General features: G+C 43.0%; 1 protein-coding gene across 8 annotated transcripts in view; it reads left to right on the forward strand.

Annotated features, from left to right (window-relative positions):
• NFAT5 (nuclear factor of activated T cells 5) overlaps positions 1 to 13,050 on the forward strand; it is a 150,384-nt gene extending 137,334 nt beyond the window's left edge. For all 8 annotated transcript variants that reach the window (XM_073308338.1, XM_073308337.1, XM_073308336.1 and 5 more), the window contains one exon: positions 908 to 13,050. The gene's annotated coding sequence lies outside the window, so the exon portion shown is untranslated. The remainder of the gene's footprint in view (positions 1 to 907) is intronic.
• Positions 13,051 to 21,034: the final 7,984 nt, after the last annotated feature.

A 21,034-nucleotide genomic window follows, 5' to 3' on the forward strand; every position in this document is an offset into this window, starting at 1 on the left:
CGCTTCTGAGAGCAGTGTGGGGCCTGTGGCACCATGGGCGGCAATCCCGTGGGCCAGATCCAAAGTCCTGAGGGGCCAGAGGTGGCCCGCTGGCCCCAGTTTGCCAACCCCTGGTATAATTTTTAATAGTCCAGTGTAGTGAGTATTGCTGTTCATCAAGAGATCAGAAGCTGTAGAAAATAATTGATCAAGTTTGGGTTTTGTTCTTGAATGGTCATTCGTTGGTCTGTCACCTGGCATTGTAGTCTAATCATTGTAATGGCAAAGGTAAGGTAAATGGGTCACTTTCAGCCTGACCTGGCATCTCTGAGAACTGTCACCAAATCTGGCTTTAGGTAAAACTTTTTGGGTTTATTGTGGATGCATTAGACGCCACTTCAGTCCATAGTCTTCAAAGCCCTTCCCATCGTGCTGAAGTAGTTCGCATGAGGGCCAGGCGTTGCAGGAAATGGTGTTTATTGAACAGGCACCACTTGCTGAATCATTGTTAGAACTGAGCCAATACAACAGCACGGAGCTAGGAAGTGTCTATTGCTGGAAGGTGCCTTTTCCCCCCACATCAGAGGTAAAGCTCTGCTCATGCATGAGTATTAAATATATATGGGCTCTTCAATTCAGGTATAGCCACACCGTCTGACTATATCCACCTTTTGTAATGATGTTCTGCCTCCCAGAAAAACCTGAAGTTTCAATTGCGTGCTGTGCTCTTCACTTTCTGAGCTAAACTGTTTCGTAATGATGTTGTAAACTGCAAGATAGTTGTCATATTCTGTCCCAAAGATGGCTGCATTTTGGCACTGGGTGTAGACTTGTTTCTGTAATTTGTAAAGAGCTTTCAAATGAAGGAGCTACATGAAAGATGAGACTTCACTAGTTATGCCTAACTCTGTTTTGTTTTTAATTTCAGAAATTCTGTGAAGGAAAAGATTTCCAAGATCCTCTCAGACCTTGTGGCTCTGGATTAGGGTGTATGGAGCTGAACTGTTCTGTTAAAGAATGGCCTGTACCCAAGCAAATATGTAAAACTTCACTCTCTTTTCTAAAGAGCACATTTGCTGCCTACTGCAGTGTCTAGCAATTGAGGCTATAATGATAGCATTTGAGACACCTGAAGCCAATAATGGCTGAAAAGCTGTGCTTTGTGTTACAGGGGGTGGAACTGGACTGTTAACCACCTTCCTAGGCCCCATTAGTTAATGGGCTGCTGTTTTAATTCAAAGCATGACTGCTCAGCTATTATTGTTAGAAAATAACACGTTATCATGTTTACTTTTTCTTTCTTCCCTTCCTCCTTCACAACACCTCTGTTGAGTAGGAAAGCTTGTGAAGCAGGAACATCATGTGCCCTAACTTGCATTGTGATTCATGGCATAGCTGTCAGTCAGTGAAGGAATTGCAGTTTTTCCAGTCGAGCTGAAGGACCATTGCAGGGGTGTGTTATTCGCAGCAGGTGGTGGTGATATATATAATATACAATCAGAAAATCTGCTACAACTCTAGGAGCAGCCAGAGAGATGTGGGTGCTTCCCATCTGAGGGTGTGATTAACAGGTTTTTTTCTGTACTGATGATTTTAGATATAAACTGCATAGAGTAAGAATTAGGTGGCTCTATCAAAATGAAGGGGAAAGTCACAGTAAATTGTGTTCTAAAATCCCTTGAACTGAAGAGCGCAATCTGCCTAGCTGAGGAAACAACTGCTTCATGCCTCTCACTGTTTTGGCATAGATTAGAACTTGAACATTATGCTTTCTCATGCCAGGCTGCCCTCTTTCATTCTTTCCATGCTCTTCATCCCTCCCCCTAATTTTATATTTGTTTCCTAAGCAAATACAAATATCCTGCTGGTTTTAGAAACTGAAGTAACTCTTAGGTGTCCAAGGCACCTCTCACTGTGGTAGCAAAGTGCCAAGCCAGTGGCTGCATCTTTATATGTCACCAGGGTTTGAGGGCGTGAGAAAATGCTGGTTTTGTCTCCATCCCCCAAACTTCCTGAATCCTAGAGAAACCCTACTTTTCCCTGTTGTTGCTGATATAAAGTCTTAAACTTTATCCCATATGGGTGCAAACAGCATGTTTTTTAATCATTCTTTAAAACATCACTTCAAGCTGAGCTGCTGCATCTTTGTAGCATTCTTGGTTCATTGCAGGTTTGAAGCATCCATTTTACTAGCAGTCCCCATGAGTTGTAGCCTCTCTGGGGTCATACATTAATTAAAAACAATTTACTCATGTTTTACAGTATCTAAGAATAACCCACTCTAGGCCATGCAGTTGTAGTGTGAGGCATGTGGATTCTTTCAGATGATCCGACTAGCTCAAGAGAGATGTGGTGCCTCACAATAACCTCAGGCAGACGTTTTCTTTAGTCTTTTCCCTCTCCTTCCTGTAGAAAGATGTTAATGCAGGTTAGAGCCAAACAGCTGTCATGCGTGGCTACTATGCCTTGGTGTAGCATAATTGGTATCCTGTCACTTTTCATTTTGGTTATTTTAAGTAATGGAGAGTATCCTGTAAATGGTTTTCAAGTTACCCTAGTCTGTTTACTGCGTGTTTTTTCTAACTTGTGCACCTAGTTGAGCCATGTAGAGATGTTCTTTGGTTTTAACGGTTTTTCCCGTGTGTCAAAATCTGTCACAATGTTCATTTTCTCTTTTTGTGTGTGTGTGTGTGTGTCTGTCTGTCTCTCTCTCTCTCTCTCTCTCATTGAGAGGCATTGAATTACGTTTTCAGTAGTAAGGCTTCTTGCCGATATGAAGGGAACTTTTCAGAAAGAGACCTGCTCTGGGTCATTTAATTTTGAATACAGTTTTCAATCGTTCAAGTTTTGGATGGTTTATATCTAATGTGTGTTTCATTTTTTTGGAAAGCTATATTTTGTATTTAGGAAATGGTATACTATTTTGCTATTTGTACTGAGTGAGTACAATGGCATAAATATAAAAATTTATATATATACATATATATAAAATATTCTTTTTGCCACACATTTTTGTGGTAAATTTGTGAGTTTGTCTGATGTTCTACCACAACGTGGCGTCTGATAATGGTGGGGGTGAGGGTGGGGTTTGTTATGTCTTTACTCAGTATTTAAGTACTTTTTGCAACATAAATAGTTTGTTCATCTTGGGCCATTCCATCTGGCAATGTATTGTTCCCGTTGGCTCTGGACAACTTCAGTGTGTGTTTGTGTCTGTCACACAGCAGTGGGATGTAGTAAGGAAACCCATTTAGACAACTGTCTGATGGGCTTTCATTCAGAATGAGCCATTCAGCTTTTACTCTGTCACTGTCTATTTAATATTTTATTAGCTCCTTTGTGTTGGATCTTTTAATTTATAATTACACTAAAATGTTTGAAATTATAATCATGTTAAAGAAAATTTTCTCGACTTCATAATGTCCAGAGCTGCTTTTTAGCTCTGAACCATACGCTTTTCTTCCGGTAATTTTTCTCCTGCTATGGAAAAAAGTAAAATAAAATCCTTTGTTATGGTTCAGGACATGAAAGAGCAGCCTGTCAGCACTGAATGAGCGCTGTCTGAGGATGAATAGAAGGGTTCTGCACAGCATCGGATTGAATACACCATCCTTTTGTAATCCGTTTGTAAGAAACTGGTGGCTTCTGCAAGAGCAGCTTGTTCACACTAAGTCCCAGAACGAGGATTTTTGGTGATACCTTGATGGCTGCGTAGGCCAACAGTGGGCAGAATGAGGTGATGAGGATGATAAACTGACTTGTGTGCTGTTTGTTTTGTTTTTTGTTCTTTTGAAGGAGAGCATCCTCATGATGAAATGTTGTTGGTCGGTGCCAAGAAACCAGGGACCAGTTCTTCATTTAATAAAATTGGTGTCCAAAATAGAACCTTTTACCAGGACTGCTACAATTCCCACTGTGGGGGGAATGTTTAAATGTGTGCATATTTTTAGATTGTTGATTACAAGGGCTGTGCTACCATATTCAAATAACGACATTATCTATATTTTCTTTTTTGTCAAATTTACTGTCTGTTTTAGGTCAATGTTAAATGTATAACATTTTGAACATGTGATTTGGTTACAAAAAGTATTTGTCTTCTGAATGAAGGGTTTGCTCAGTGGTTGACAAGTGCTCTTGCTGCTGCTTTCAAACAGCTGTTACAGAGGATAAAGAGAGAGGTTCAATGAGCCAGCAAAGGCCTAGGAAACCGCTTACAGAAGTTGTTTCATGGCAGAAGGACCTAAAAATAATGTGAACCACATCTTTGTTCCTTCAGAGCCCTGCTCAGGCACTGTTTTGATTTCAATAGTTGACATTTACTTTTGGAGCTTATCCTTTGTTTTTTCTTTTACCCCCAACTTATTTATTCCATAATATGTCTGCATCAGTATGGGTATTAGAGGAAAAGCACACAAAGTGGATTGCCTGTAGAGTTATTGAGAGGCAGGGGAATCAAATCCAGTTTGGTTTGAAAAGTTAGATATTATTTAAGGTAAATGAAAATATGTGCATCTTGAGTAGTCAAAAAATGACATTAACTATTACCCCTTGCTTATGATGAACATTACTTAAGAAGCCAGACTGCCAAAGATCAAATGTTAGGAGCATTATTGCAAAAGGAAATTTGCTTTCATATCTGTCAGGCCAATGTTCACCAATGGAAGTAGATGGTTTTATAGCTATACGTGCTGGATGGAAGCTGGAAAGCTGTAGAACTATATTTGTAGGGTGGATTTTCTGTGTAGTGTTTCTTTTTCATAGAACCATATTGTTATATGGGACCTCAAAGGTCATGTTGTCTAACCCTCTGCCAAGATGCAGGATTTGTTGTGACTAAACCGTCCAAGACAGATGCTATCCAGCCTCTTTTTGAAAACCTCCAGTGATGGAGATTCCATGCTTCCCTAGGCAGTTTGTTCCATTGTCCTACTGTCCTTACAGTTAAGAAGATTCTTGAGCTTTTCTCCTGCATGAACTCTCTATTAAACCACCTTTAATACAAAACACACACACACATTCTCTCCCTCAAACTAGGTTATATTCTCCAGGCTTAAGTCACTTCTCCATTAACTTCCCTGACTCTCCTAAACCCCATTTTTCTGATGTTGTGTCTACAGCATGTCTGATGTGTACTACACACCTGTTTCCTAATAACTGACTAATATCCAGGGAGATGCTCCCTGCTAGCTACCACGTCAGTATGTCTTCTACCTGTGTCATGTTGTCTCCATGTAAACAACACCCTTGTATAAAAAGAAACTGTTAAACTATTATTCCTTTAGTGATGAATAAAGTAGGTGGATAACACTTAGGCTGTAGAAAAAGTTAAGACAAGCATTAGCCAAACATTTCCTATGGCAGGAGATGATCATCATCGCTTTCCACTTCACAGGCCAGTCTACTTGTTGGCACTAATTGTCTTCTACTCTTTCAATGGTTATCCAAGCCAAATGCTCTACTATTATTTTCTTTGTCAACAAAATCAATTCAAGAAGTCATTTCAGCCTTGCTGGGCCAAAATAGACAGTTAACCACCAGGCCTTTTGTTTGGCTAATTTTACATTATTGTCAGTGTGCTCAGAGCCTGTGAATGGACACCTTTTTTTATTTATACTCAATTTAAATAAAAAATAAACAGGTTAGTGTCTGTCAATCTTGACAGCATACTTACACAGAACTGGCATGTCCAGTTGCACAGATGTACATTTTTCTAATCTACATAAGCCTTGAGTTTTCCAGTGCTCCTGCTATGACTTTGATTAGGGGACACTGTCCAAAAAGAAGTCTCATTCTGTTGCTCTGGTAAGATTTTTCATTCTCCAAGATTGTCCTTCCAAAGCCTTCAGAAAGGACAAACCACACAGGAGCTCAAATCCTTTCTCTGACGTAGCCGAAACAACCATATGAGCAGCAGGAAAGATGCTTTGTTATAAAATTTCTTCATTGGAATAAAGAAATTAAACACCCAAAAAGGTCAAACTTTTATAAATTATAGAAACAAGATGGGGGTGAGATCATCTTTTATTGGACCAATTTCTGTTGGTGAGAGAGACAAGCTTTTGAGCTACACAGAGCTGTTCTTCAGGTCTGGGAAAGGTACTTAGAGTGTCACTGCTAAAAACAGGACAAACAGATAGTTTAGCATAAGTAAGCTGACTTAGAACAAGGCTTCCTTAGCTCTTGTCCCCTAATACCCCTACCCTACCTGAGCTACATTGATGACATCTTCATCATCTGGACCCATGGAAAAGAAGCCCTTGAGGAATTCCACCATGATTTCAACAATTTCCATCCCACCATCAACCTCAGCCGAGACCAATCCACACAAGCAGTCCATTTCCTGGACACTACTGTGCTAATAAGCGATGGTCACATAAACACCACCCTATACTGGAAACCTACTGACCGCTATACTTACCTACATGCCTCCAGCTTCCATCCAGGACACACCACACGATCCATTGTCTACAGCCAAGCTCTAAGATACAACCGCATTTGCTCCAACCCCTCAGACAGAGACAAACACCTACAAGATCTCTATTGAGCATTCGTAAAACTACAATACGCATCTGCTGAAGTGAAAAAACATATTGACAGTGCCAGAAGAGTACCCAGAAGTCACCTACTACAGGACAGGCCCAACAAAGAATATAATAGAACGCCACTAGCTGTCACCTTCAGCCCCCAACTAAAACCTCTCCAACGCATCATCAAAGATTTACAACCTATCCTGAAAAATGATCCTTCACTCTCTCAGATATTGGGAGACAGACCAGTCCTTGCTTACAGACAGTCCCCCAACCTGAAGCAAATACTCTCCAGTAACCACACAACAAAAAAACTAACCCAGGAACCTATCCTTGCAACAAAGCCCGATGCCAACTCTGTCCACATATTTATTCAAGTGACTCCATCGTAGGACCTAATCCCATTAGCCACGCCATCAGGGGCTCGTTCACCCACACATCTACCAATGTGATATATGCCATCATGTGCCAGCAATGCCCCTCTGCCATGCACATTGGCCAAACCGGACAGTCTCTAGGCAAAAGAATAAATGGACACAAGTCTGACGTCAGGAATCATAACATTCAAAAACCGGTAGGAGAACACATCATCCTCTCTGGCCACTCAGTAAAAGATTTAAGGGTGGCAATTTTGCAACAGAAAAGCTTCAAAAACAGACTCCAACCAGAAACTGCAAAGCTTGAATTAATATGCAAACTAGGTACTATTAATTTGGGTTTGAATAGAGACTGGGAGTGGCTGGGTCATTACACATATTGAATCTATTTCCCCTTGTTAAGTATCCTCACACCTTCTTGTCAATTGTCTAAATGGGCCATCTTGATTATCACTACAAAAGTTTTTTTCTCCTGCTGATAATAGCTCATCTTAATTAGCCTCTTACAGTTTGTATGTCAACTTCCACCTTTTCTGTGTGTGTGTATAGCTTCTTACTATATAGAAGAAAAGGAGGACTTGTGGCACCTTAGAGACTAGTGCCACAAGTCCTCCTTTTCTTTTTGCGGATACAGACTAACACTGCTGCTACTCTGAAACCTTCTTACTATATGTTCCATTCTGTGCATCCGATGAAGTGGGCTGTAGCCCACAAAAGCTTATGCTCTAATAAATTTGTTAGTCTCTAAGGTGCCACAAGTCCTCCTGTTCTTTTTAGTGTAAGTAGTTATATATTCTAACGGGCCATTCAAGGTGAAGGGGCCCGTTAACACCCCTTTAGTCATAGGACAAAAAGGGGAGTTAGTGTGTTACAGATTGTTGTAATAAGCCATAAATCCAGTGTCTCTGTTAAGACCATGATTTTTAGTGTCCAGCAAAGTTATGTATTTAAGCTCCCAGGCTCATCTGTTTACAATGTGCAGATTTCCTTTGATGAGGACTGGTAGGCCTGGGAACTTAAATTCATAATTTTGCTGAGTGTTAATGGGCCACTTCACCTTGAATGGTCCCTTACACTACTTATGCTAAACTAGCTACTCAACCTTGTATTTAGCTGTGAAACTCTTGAGTTCTCTTCCCAGATCTGGGGAAGAGCTCTGTGTAGGTCAAAAGCTTGTCTCACCAACAGAAATTGGTCCAGTAAATATATTACCTCACCCACTTTGTCTCTCTCATATCCTGGGACTAATATGGCTACAATAACAATGCACAGAAGAAAAAGAAATTTAATTACAGAATTTTATTTTCAATTGTATCTCACACATTGCTCTATTACTTAACAATTATCAGGCTGTCTATTCAAACTATGTACCCATTTGCAGAGCTCTGTCTATACAAGTATTTATCTGAACAGTGGAAGCATCAAGCATGGTGAGGAATTGCTTAGTGTTCTCTGAACTTGGAACTGTAGGTTGAAAGTGAGAAAAGGGAAATTTAATCTGACCACTGGGAGAAGAAAGAATTATCCCAGTGAGAGATCTGTTTCTGTGGAATAGTCTTGCAAAGAGAGTGGTGGAAGACCCATTATTTGAGATGTTTAAAAGCTAGCTGGATTGATAGTCAAGAGCATATTGTAAGGCTCTTGAGTGTAGAATTTTGATGAGTCTTTTGGGACAGATCTTGATAATTCTACATGCAAAAATATTCACCCTTGCAGTTCTGGTAATGGTGTGTGCAAACCGTCAGTTATGTGTGCAAATGTATACATTTGTGTACAAATAGTTGCCTACTAAGAGCCAGACTTCATGAACTCTTTACTTGATATGTGATATACACTACTTAGAGACAATAAAAGATACGGCACAGCAGAGAAAATCTGGGGAAAATGTACATATAAAATTCTCCAATTTAGTCTGTGCTTTTGAGAGAGAATGTAGAAAAGTCTTTTTTCCCTTATATAATTTCTTGTATATATGTAAATATATTGTGCATAAAAATCCTTGACTTGTACATATGTATATAGTTGGAATCAGATGATATGCCAAAGAGACAAGGTGGGTGAGGTCATATCTTTTATTGGACAAACTTCCGTTGTTGGACAATAAAAGAAGAAGCTGGTCCAATAAAAGAGATTACCTCATCACACCACCTTGTGTGTCTCATATCCTGGGACCAACATGCTGACAACAACACTGCAAACCATCACTATACCATTGAGTTTATTATATAAATGCATAAAGACTGTTATAGTAACGTTTTTATAACTTTCAAAGAACATAGTTGTCCTTAGTGTGCACTTGTTTCTCTAACTCTCTTCAATAGATCAGTAATAGCTATATAAATGTGTAAATACTGTATGAGTGGGGAGGGATTAGTAGTGTAATAATAAGTATTATCCCAGAAATATGTACTTTTCAGCAATTCACTAAAATCCATGGGATTAAGGTGAAATGACTGTTTGAAACATCCCTGTGCTTTTCTATTTTTCTATAGAGTTTTATTAACCTTTAGTGAATTTGATGTTTTGTGAAATGTGCAAACTGGCAGGCCAGGAAATCGCAGTCCCCTGGATGGGTTCAGCAAGGGCAACAGCAGTACGTTTCCCACACACTTCTCTTTGCCAATTTGCCTCACTCCTTTTCAGGAGGGGCCACTTCTCAGGACTCAGTTTCCCAGGCTTCTCAGCAGAGGCTACCAGATAGTGCCAAGGACACCCTGGTGGGGTTTGTGGTAGGGACTAGCTAGGAGCTGGACTGATAAAAGTAATCCACTTTCAACAGGGGTTACCAAACGTCTGTCAAATGGCAAAGATTTTTACCCCATTACTGAGCGGGACTGGGCTTAAACCAAGGACCTAGACCTACCTGTGTAGCGCCTTCCGGTTCTACTTTTTCTGATTTTTTTTGCACCTAAGGAAAGGTGATCAAAAACCAAGGGTTGCTGAATTTTGTTATAAGGTTTTAACCAATAAGGTTTAATTATTGAAGCAGTCTGACGAGTAAGTTCTCCCCAGTGGTATCTTGCTGTATGGGGAGCACTGGACTTGCCAGTACTTACTTGTTGAAGACTTAGGAAGAGATTAAACTCTTAACGGGAATGTCGGTTCTTGACAGAAATGAAGAGCAATGTATTTTGCTCCCACAGCTTTTCCTGGTGCATTCTAATTTGACAGTCAGTTAATCCCCAGACATTACGATTCTGGCATGTTTGATTCAAACCACCTCTGCTCGCTCCCTTGCAGTGTCCAAGACCGATGCCCTGACTTCCCTCTTTTCCCTTAATGCTGAGCACTTACCTGGTCCTGACCTTCCTCCTGCTGTACCTTAGAAACACTCCCTTCCGCAGTTGTGCTCCTCCTGGCTGGGAAATTGTCCCACAAAATGCACATCTCATTCAAACCAGCATAAGCATATCAGTGCTCTTCCTTCCAGCTGCTGAATTCTCATTCATCCTCCCTTGACAAGTGCTTGGTTCAGATGCCTAACAGCTGTGAAACCCAGCCACCAGACTTGTTCTGGTCTCCAAGCCAGGAGAGGGACAGATCCTCAGCTGGTGCAAATTGGCATAGCATCATTGAAGTCCTTGGAGCCAGAGGAATTTACAGTAGCTTAGGGTCTGGTCCAGAGTGTCCACTTCCTGCGTGTGCTCCATCTAGGCAGGAGGTAGTATTCTGAGCAGGTTAGTCCTATGTGGTGTTAGTCCCATTTCAGGGAAAAAATGAGCATTTCTGGATGTTATGGGATTGGGATCATGCCCCTGTGTCCTATTAAAAGGACCATTACCAACCTGAAGCTTTTCTGTGCTGATTACTATTTGATATAAAGAGTTTTTGAGGTTTGTCCCCATACAGCTCACTGTTTTTAATGGGTAAGCTCCAAAAGCTTCAAATTAGAGCCTTCTACCTCTGTTGTTGTTCTCTGCATAAACTCAACATGCTTGTGTCCTTTCTTTCTGGAGTGGTTTATCTGCCTTTCTGCCATGTTTTTGTTGGAGTGCACAGATCACCACTGAGCTATCTTTTCTGTTGTCCTGCAATGTGAAAGTAGCACCAGATATTCCTTTTGTGCATTTCTGTGTATATGGCTTTTGTAGTTGGGATCTTCAGAGCACTGATACCAGGTGTTTTCAGTTTATTCTATGAGGGGAGATTTCATTTGCATCTATGTTTTTAGCTATCCTGTGATAACTTGTTGAATATTAAAATAAAAATAAATATTTTGCTTCTATTGGGACATTTGTATACTCGCAACTATATTTCTGTAAACAGCTGCAGTCAAAAATAAAACATTGAAAGTTTTCATTTTGCAGCGTGAACTCCTGTCATGTTCTTTCAAAGGCAGCTTCTCTCGTGTCCCAGTGAAAAAAGCAGCTACTGTAAGTACTTAATAAATTTGGCTGGCTGGTGATGGTAGCCTTATGGCTTGGTGCTGACACAGGGGAGACTGAGTCCAGGCTGGTATCCTGCTCAGGCACCCTTGTAGGAATTGTTACACAAGCAAATACTCTTTGCAGCTTTCCCAGGGGTTTTAGTGATTCCTTTTGACCTCATAACTGGTTCTCCCAACTCCAGAGTGGTCTTACAGAGGCAGAAATCTCCTTGCTGCTCGGGCCATGGCATTTGCATTTATAGGGTCATGAAAATTGCTATATTAATCTGGTCCAGTATCCTCTTTGACAGTGTCCAATACCAGATGTTTAAGAGGAAGGTGCAAGAAACCTCCATAGTGGACAACTATGGTTAATCTGTCTATAGGGTAATTCTTAAGTAATTCTAAGATGGTTAGCTAGATGTCAATTCTGGACAAGGTGATACAGGATTCAACTGATTAGGAATTAAAGGCTAGGAGTGTAATTTCTGACATCAACATGATTTTATTGAAAATAGGTCTCGTCAAACAAATCTGATCTAACTCTTTGAGGTAACCAGTTTGGTTGATAACGGCACCTGCACAGAGGTAAAGTGGTTATGCTTTTGTAAGGTGTTTGACTTAATACCACACAACAGTCTGATGAAAACATTAGCACGATGAACTGGATGAAGAGCTGGCTAGCGACAGGTATCAGCAAGCAGCTGTCCGCAGGGCATTGCCATTGAACCGGGGAGTTTCCAGTGGGGTCCAGGAGGGATCGGCTCTGGGATGAGGCTCTCCAACGTTTCCAACAATGACCCAGAAGAAACAGACGCTCACGGCTGATGATGTTTGCAGGTGACCCAGATTGTCAGAGTGGTAAATAGTGTTGAAGACAGGGCAGTCATACCTAGCTATCTGGATTATTTCGCAATCTGGGTCCATTCAAACTGTGTTTTTAATACAGCCACTTGCACATTTATAAATCTAGGACTGTGGTTTTTAACCTTTTTTCGTTTGTGGACCCCTAAAAAATTTCAAACGGCAGTGCAGACCCCTTTGGGAATCTCAGACATCGTCTACAGACCCCCGGGGTCCACAGGCTATAGGTTGAAAACCACTCTTCTATGGTAAGTACAGCCTTTCACAGACTCCTTAGACATAGTCTGTGGAACCCCATGTGTCCACGGACCAAAGGTTGAAAACCACTGATCTAGGAACAAGGAATGCAGGACGTACCAACAGAATGGAGGCCTGTAGCCTAGAAAGCAGTGACTGAAAGGATTTAGGATTCACGAGGTATGTCTACACTACAGTTAGACACCCGCAGCTGACCTGTGCCAGCTGACTGGAGCTCACGGGGCTGTTTAATTGCAGTGTCAATGTCTGAGCTCAGGCTGGAGTCCAGGCTCTAAGTCCCAGCACTTGGGCTGCAGCCTGAGCCCAGAAGTCTACAGTACAGTTAAACAGCCCCACAGCCTGAGCCCTGTAAGCCTGAGACAGGTGTGCATATCTAATTCCAGTGTAGGCATACCCATAGTGGACAAGCAACTGACCAGGAAGCTCCCAGTCTGGTGCTGTGGCAAAAAGGGTTAATGTGATCCTTAGATGTATAAACAGGGAATAGTGATTAGGAAGGTGATTTAACCTGTGAAAATGGCATTAGTGAGACCAATATTCTAATGCTGTGTACAGTTCTGGCGTCCACATTTTAAAAAGGCTGTTGGAAAATTGGAGAGGGCGTAGAAAAGAGCCACACAAAAAATGACTGAAGGGCTGAAGAAAATGCCTTGCAGTGAGAGGCTTAGAGCTCGGTATGTTTAGCTTGTCAAAAAGAAGATTGAGAGGTGAATTGATTAGTGTCTAAGAACCTTATTAGAGAAAATACCAGGTACTTAAGGGCCGCTTAATATAATAGTGAGAAGCAGACCAAGAACCAATGTCTGGATGCTGAAGCCAGACAAATTCAAATTACAGATAAGGCACAATTTTTTAATGGTGAGGGTGATTAGCCACTGCAACAAACTCCCAAGAGAAATGGTGGATTCACCCTCTTGATGTCGTCCATTGAGACCAGACGCCTTTCTGGAGGTGAGGCTTTAGCCAAACACAAGTTACTGAGCTCAATATGGGGTAACTGGGTGAAAAGTAATGGCCTGTGTTATACAGGAGGGCACATGAAACAATCTGATGGTTCCTTCCGGCCTTCAACGTCGTGAGCTATGCTGCCTACTGCAGTGTTGCCACACCCTTCCAAAATGAGTCTGGACCCCCAGTATTATTTTGAAAAAGGGGAGGTTGCCTTTTGATTTCAGAGCCTTCAGGGTTCACTCAAGTCACATTTTCAAGTTTTCCTCTGCATCCATGAGGAACAGAAATTTACCTTTTTAAATAACAAAAACTGAGATTCTCAATTATAGGATTCTACAAGCTGGATTAAAAAGCACAAAATATTGCTAGATTCATGATAAAATTGCAGGAGTTGACAATCCTGCTAGTGATTGATTTAGCCTTTTACCCAGAAACATGAGGTTTAGAACTTCTATAAAATTGTCCTCCGTAATGTAATTGTATGTTTCCATGTTAGCCATAGAAACTTCTGATCTTTTGTAGAATCCTTTTAAGCCCTTGACGTCAATGATACATTACGGCAAGGAGTTCCACAGGTTGATTATTCATGGTAGGGTTGGGAGGGAAAGTGTTTCCTTTTATCAGTGGTATTAACTTGCTGCCTTTCACTTTGACTGAGTATCCCTTGTTCCCGTATTTTGAACGGGTGAACATGAGACCCTGACTGACTGTCTAACCATTCATGCTTTTGTTATGTAATCCTTCTGCCAGGGGTATTCCTTCCACAAGTGTCTGCATACATTTGTCAACACTGGGCAGAATGATAGCAGATGAAATTCAATCACCTCGTTTTGCTAGGTCTCTCCAGAGTTCCTCAGTCTCCTCTAGTCTTGATTAACCTAAATAACTGTATCATCTGTAAAGCATCTGGCTAGGGGGTACACAAGTTCTTCACCAAGCCCAAGAACTGTCTTCACAGCACCAGCTTGGAGAGGGGAGCCTACAACTCAAGATGTCTACATTGGTCAGCAGCTGTCAGCTTGGCCCCATGTGGATTTGAATTGTCTTTACTTTGCAATCTCAAAGGATGTATTTAATCCATAGTGCACACAATAAGATTTCAATTGCTACCTTGAAATACCATGAGACAGGAAGCTCTCGTGTTGACAAGCTGGAATGTTGGACTAAAAGAACTGGGTTTTCTTTTAAAATCATTGGAAATCTGAGATTTTCCAGTGTCTTGTAAGATGGGTTGTGGTTTTGATTTGGGGTATTTCAAACCATTTAGTGATTAGATTAACCAAACTAGAAGCACTTTCCCTTAGATAAGGTTGAAGCTCTAAGACTGAGTGTTTTTCAAAAGGTGAAGTCTGTTGATGCAGAATAAGGAACTGTCCCCTTCCCCTGGTGGGAGGAACACACAACACTATTAAAGGGAGATGCTGAAACGTTAAAAAATGCTTTGTAGATCCTTCTTCCTATATATAATTCATAGTTAAAATGTTCTCACTAATCACGTCATCATCCTTGAAATGAGTAAAATGAACAATTTTATGCTAAAGCTTTTCTTACCACTGCAGTCATTAAAGCAGTTCAAGAAAAGTACTTCTGAAGTTAGGGCTGCTGGCCAGTGGCATAACACAGCCCCAGAGGGTCCTCATGCAAGAACATGTTAGGGGCCCCCTTCCCAATTCTGAAATCTGCCCACCTCCAATTCCCACACTGCCCCAATCTAGCCCGCGTCCTCTAGTGGCTGCCTAGGTCCTCCCAGCCCTGCCACCAAGCCCCTTACTCCCACATATTCAATATTTTGCATAGTGTGACTGATGTCTGTAACTCCCCCCAACCCTCCCCAAAAAAACCCAAACTCCAGATTCATGAGGCGACTTTGGAAGAAACTGGCATGGCCTTAACTGGGTGAAAGGGCTTAAAATAATGTTACCGAACATTCAATATGAAAGAAATCCTATAAAAACAGATTATTTTAAAAAACCAATCACAACATCCATCCAGCAGCAACATTAAAAATAAACTTAATTATCAGCTTTATCACCTCTGTCATAATAGTAAAGGGAAGGGTAAACACGTTTAAATCCCTCCTGGCCAGAGGAAAAATCGTTTCATCTGTAAAGGGTTAAGAAGCTAAGATAACCTCGCTGGCACCTGACCAAAATGACCAATGAGGAGACAAAATACTTTCAAAGCTGGGGGCAGGGCGGGGGGAGGAGAAACAAAGGTTCTCTCTGTCTGTGTGTTGCTTTTGCCGGGACCAGAGCAGGAATGCAGGTCAGAACTCCTGTAAAGAGTCCGTAAGCAATCTAGTTAGATATGCGTTAGATTCTGTTTTGTTTAAATGGCTGATAAAATAAGTTGTGCTGAATGGAATGTATATTCCGGTTTTTGTGTCTTTTTGTAACTTAAGGTTTTGCTGAGAGGGATTCTCTGTTTTGAATCTGATTACCCTGTAAGGTATTTACCATCCTGATTTTACAGAGGTGATTCTTTTTCTTTAATTAAAATTCTTCTTTTAAGAACCTGATTGCTTTTTCATTGTTCTTAAGATCCAGGGGTTTGGATCTGTGTTCAGCTTTGCAAATTGGTGAGGATTTTAATCAAGCCAGGAGAGGGGGTGTAGGGCTTGGGGGGATTTTGGGGAGAAAGACGTTTCCAAGCCGGCTCTTTCCCTGTTATTTTTGTTAGACACTTGGTGGTGGCAGCAATAAGGTCCAGGGACAAAAGGTAAAATAGTTTGTACCTTGGGGAAGTTTTAACCTAAGCTGGTAAAAATAAGCTTAGGGGGGTTTTCATGCAGGTCCCCACATCTGTACCCCAGAGTTCAGAGTGGGGAAGGAACCTTGACAACCTCCAATTTCTTCTCCAAACAAGGCATTTACAGTCATCTTTCCCTTTTGGAATCGGGCTGTAAATCAAACAGCTTATCTCTAGAATCTTTATCTTGATAAAGAAGTTCCTATCGAGGTGAAACACGCTTGAAACATAACATTTTAAATTGTATGCAAGGTCTGTATTCCCACTTACACTGTTTGTCTCAGAGGTTATGAGTCAAAGTTAAACTCGTTAAAATATGTATATACATTTATTTTTCAGTTCATCCCATTTTGACCCAGCTTTTCTCAAAGAGCTCGGTTGTTTTTCTAATATAAATGGTAAATCGTTCAATTTCTCAATTCTTGATTCTGACCCGCCACAGTTCTGTAGCTGACATTTGTTTCACAACCCTAGTGATGAAGTAGATTTATTAGCTGTAGCCACAAGAATTCTAAACTAGTATGTCAGTTTCATTTCAGTAAATCAGGTCGCTTTCCTAACCCCACGGTAATAGGAATTTGGGGGATATACCCTGGAAATGACTCTGGTATCAATTCTCTATCTGACTAGGTGCTTTTCATTGTGGAATAATCCCAGATGGTAGGAAAATGATGCCCTAAACGATGGGATCCTCTCCAGCATTCTGCTGCAAATTTCTTTCATTCTGCAGGGACTGGTGGCTGAAAATAGCTACTAATCCTTTTGCACTGGCACTGTCCCCATAAAGGGGAACTTGCAAAGCTCCCAGTGACTCATACCATGGCCTTCCAGTGCCACTTTAAAAACACATCTAGCTGCACTGATCTCAGAACCCATCACTATCTAGCCCTTCTCCTCCTGTCCCTTCCCTTTCTTGAGTGCCTTGCCGCTTCCAGGACTTGACACACAAAGTGCTTGCCCTCTCAGCTGAATATGTAAATATTGTAGGGGGTAGAATAATGTTATGGGGCTTCTTTTCTCCTCTTTTACATTGCCAGGTAGCTTTAAAGAATAGAGTCCCTGTGTTTGGCCTTCAGCCATGATCTCCAGGTGAGACTTATGAGAAGTGTTGTGCACTTTGTAGCTTATTCCTTGGTTTTCAGGCCCTGCAAGGGCTGCTGCTGAGCGTGTTGGAAACTGACAATCCACAGTCTCTGTGTTCTCTCTCTCTGTCTCTCTCTCTCTCTTATACCACCATGGGTTCTTGGATGGGCACCAACAAGCCCTATGCTTGGTTCGTTCCTGTCCTCACAGGAGAGGCTCAGGTCATTTGTCAGTTTTGGAGCTGCTGACTTCTTTCACTGGACATTTCCCATCGCTACAGAGTCATCCCAGTACTTCAAGCTCTTGTTCCTCCATGAAAGTCCCTGGTGTTGCTTTCAGGCAGGCTCCTCCTCCTGGCGCTGGAGTGGCACTGAGGAGCTCTGGCAATGAGTCTACGCTGCAAGGCTGCCTGTAGCAGGGCCTTTGAGCGGAGTGTCAAGTGATCCAAATGGAACTCTCAAAAGCTGCGCTGTGCTCACTGCTTGGTACTTGGTCTGTGACTTGCTGTGACTCTGAATACCTGTAAAATGGGCTATGACTTACCTGTGTCCTGAGGGTCCTGTGACCTGCCATTTTGTAATATTTGTAAAGTGCTGCAGAAGGACACAATCATTCAACTCTCCTGCTGCAGTCATGGAGCAAGGGAGCAGTGGGAAGTTTGCATTAACCCCCTGGGGCCACTGCAGCGTCTGAATAAGTGCTCATGCAGGGAGGCAGACGAGCGGCCGTGGGTGCTGTGGCCCCTCCTTTCTCTGCTGCAAGTCTCAGTACTGCAGCAGCAGCCACAACTTAGGGTCTGGAAGAAGCTGTGCAGGGGGAAAGGATTCGATTCTCCTTTCTCCAGAGAAAAGTCGGACCTTTGTTCTTGTTGCATTATCGCCCCCAGAAGCATGTGGCATCTCAGGTCTCTATTCCCTCGGGGTCTGGTGCTTGGGTTTATTTTGGATGAGCCTGGTGATTTACCTCATCTGCAGTCCAGTTTCATGGGCCTTTTGATTTGTTAAAGAAAAATGCCCCCCTGGCCTTCAATGATTTGGAAACTAAGGAAAATCCCTGAGCGAGCTGTGGCCTCTGTCACCTTGGAAAGAGCCGAAGTGCCTCAAGTGTCCAGCATTTCCTGCTTTTCCAGGGCTGTGTCCACCAGCCACCCCCACGCTGCCAGCCATTCTGCATGGGTGACAAGACAGCCTCATTCCACCAGTGGGTTCCACATGTAACAAAACCTGCCCTTGGTGGGATGAATAGCAGCACGTGGCACTGTCAGAGGCACAGGACTAACTCAGGAGCCAGAGTGCTGCACCTCTGGTTGCTTTTGTTTATGCTGGGTAAAATTTTCAAACAAACTAAGACCAGAGAAAATAGAGCAGTGGAGTGAGTCTGCCCCCCTGCAGGCACATTGCAGCAGGGATTGCTCAGACATTAAACTAACACCATATTTGATTTTGTCCAGGAAACAGCAAGAGTGAGAGTCAGAGGATGCATCTGCAGTACGTCATGTGCAATTCACAACTAAGTTGGGGTTTAACCGATTGTTCTGAGTGCCCGGGGGGGGAGACCAAGGGACACAGCCCTTTTCCTGTTGGCTGGGCAGGACTGTCTCCCCCACGCATGTGCTGAGTGCTCAGGATACTGTCTGGAGCAGGCAGGGAGTTAGTCAGAAGCTTTAGCCCTCTACAGTGAAGAGGGCCGGGAGGGTTTTGTACTAATAAAACCTTGAAACAACCAACCCCTGTATCATAAGTGCTCCAGCCTGCAACCCTCTGACTGTTCATTCCTCACTGGGACCAGTTAGTGCTGAATCAAATGTTTGCAGTTCACCACAATTAAGCAGATTTATACAGAATTTATATGAACGTAGTGAGGACTCAGGCAGAGCCCTGAAGGGGGCAGTGCTAGGTTCAGATCATCTTTGCTGTCAGGTGCCTCTCCCCTCCCCCCCTTTTTGATCAAAGGCTGGGTATTCCCTGAGATGTGCCTCTCCTCCCATCGTGTACAGTTGCAGGTTGGGTGGGGTAAAGGGGCCTTTTTTCAAGTTCAGTCAACTGCCATCTCTAACTCTATCAAACTCGGTCTCTGAGTGGGGAAGAAAAGGTTCCTTTGGGTCCACTGGGATTAGAATATTGAATGCAAAAGAAAATATCCTACCAAGGCCACATGTGGCTACTGGGGCTGGGAAAAGCCAGCCAGGCCCCGCTCTGAGCTGACATGCAGAAAGAGAGAACTTGCTTTGTGCCAGCCGCACTGCGAGTTTGGTCAGACTTTTTCCTCTAGCTGGTCGGCTGAGCCCTGGGGTCTGTTCTCCCTCACTGCCCTCCTAGCTACTCCACACACACACACCAGCCACTTGTCTCCTATTGCTCATTTGCAGAGTGAACTGATTCTCGGGTGCAGAGTCAAAGCTCTGCCAATGCAGGGGGAGAACATTTCACGCAGCTACTCCTGTTAGAGCCTAAAAACCCACCAGCGGTTTCCTGGGACGTCACTCTGAGGACCCCAAGAGCCCTCACCTGTAGGTTTCTCCCAAGTTGAATGGCTGCCACCAGTGAATCACTATAGCAATGGCTGCGTTACTGCTCCCTTCTCTTCTATCCATGCTGCAGCTCCGACCAACCAACAGCTGGCATGTGCCATCTAGTGGCTCAACCCTAAACCTCTCCTAGCTGCCCAGCTGTGCTGGGCTCCTTCAGAGCCAGAGGTGGCAGCAGCAGTGGCTGCTCCCTTCTTTCAACAGTTCCCAAAAGGAAGGGCCCAGCACATAGGTGCCTGTTGGAATGCAGCCCAGGCCATTCTGCCTGTTGTTCTGCACATGGAGAGCGCCTTGCTGACAGCACACCCACCTGGCTGCAGGACCTGCACACCTTGTGTGTCATCTCCCTGGGCCTCACTTCCAAATCCAGTGAGGGAAGCCTCCGGGGATAGGGCAAATAGACCCTCATTTATTTTAGAAGTGAAGGAAAATCTGGATTGCAGTTGAGGACCTTAGGACTACCTGCCAAGTGATTGCAGGCTAGTCTCTTAGAAGCCAGGCTCTCGGGGTGTGGCTATGGCACGCTAGCTCCTGGATGGGAGAGTCTGAGGGTCCAGTAGTCAGGGTGGCCTGTCCTTGTAGAGCAGAGCTGCACAGTGTGCTCTCTAAGGCACATCAGAACATTCCAGTCTGTGTAGGAGTGATGCGAGGATAATTTCAAACCTTGCGCTGGCTCCGAGGGAAGCTGTGTCCCTTTGGCTAAGAATCAGACCACCAAGGCCACGGAAGTATGCTCCTCTAATGTAAAAGGAGTGACCCTTCTCCCACTAGCAAATTCTAAATGTGGGCAAGGGATACACTCCACTTCTTTTACCAGTCCAAAGAGCAGGCTTGAAGTGGCTCAATGGCTTCTTCAACATATCATGATTAAAGGGGGAATCTCCTCATCACTCATCCATGAAACTTAATTGTGCCAAGAGATTTGCAAGCATAATACCTGCATATTACCATAGCCCAGGGCTACTGATGATCAGGTTTGCACTGATACATATGCACTTACAGGACTGCACCCTCCTCCTGGCCTGGCCACTGCCCAAAGGGGTCTGCGAAATAGCTTTTGGCACTGACCTCAGACCCTACCAAATGTGAGGCCTTACCCAGGAAGAGACAGGGCCAGCAGTGCCAGTCCTCTTCCTGAGGTTCAGCCTAGTGGTTAAACAAAGACCAAACGTTTTCCTCCCAGCAGCCAGATCACCTTCCAAGCTGTGTGACAACTTGAAAACGTAATGAAAACAAGGTGAGCTAGAGAGGGGGCAAAACTTGTGTTATTCAAGTGACCTGATGGAGATTCTTGCCCCTATTGTCCTCCTGGTATTGACTGAGGTAGCACCTTGAGCCAGCTTGCACGCTTTGT

The sequence above is a fragment of the Lepidochelys kempii genome, chromosome 12 (genome assembly GCF_965140265.1).
Source record: "Lepidochelys kempii isolate rLepKem1 chromosome 12, rLepKem1.hap2, whole genome shotgun sequence".
Classification (NCBI taxonomy): domain Eukaryota; kingdom Metazoa; phylum Chordata; order Testudines; family Cheloniidae; genus Lepidochelys; species Lepidochelys kempii.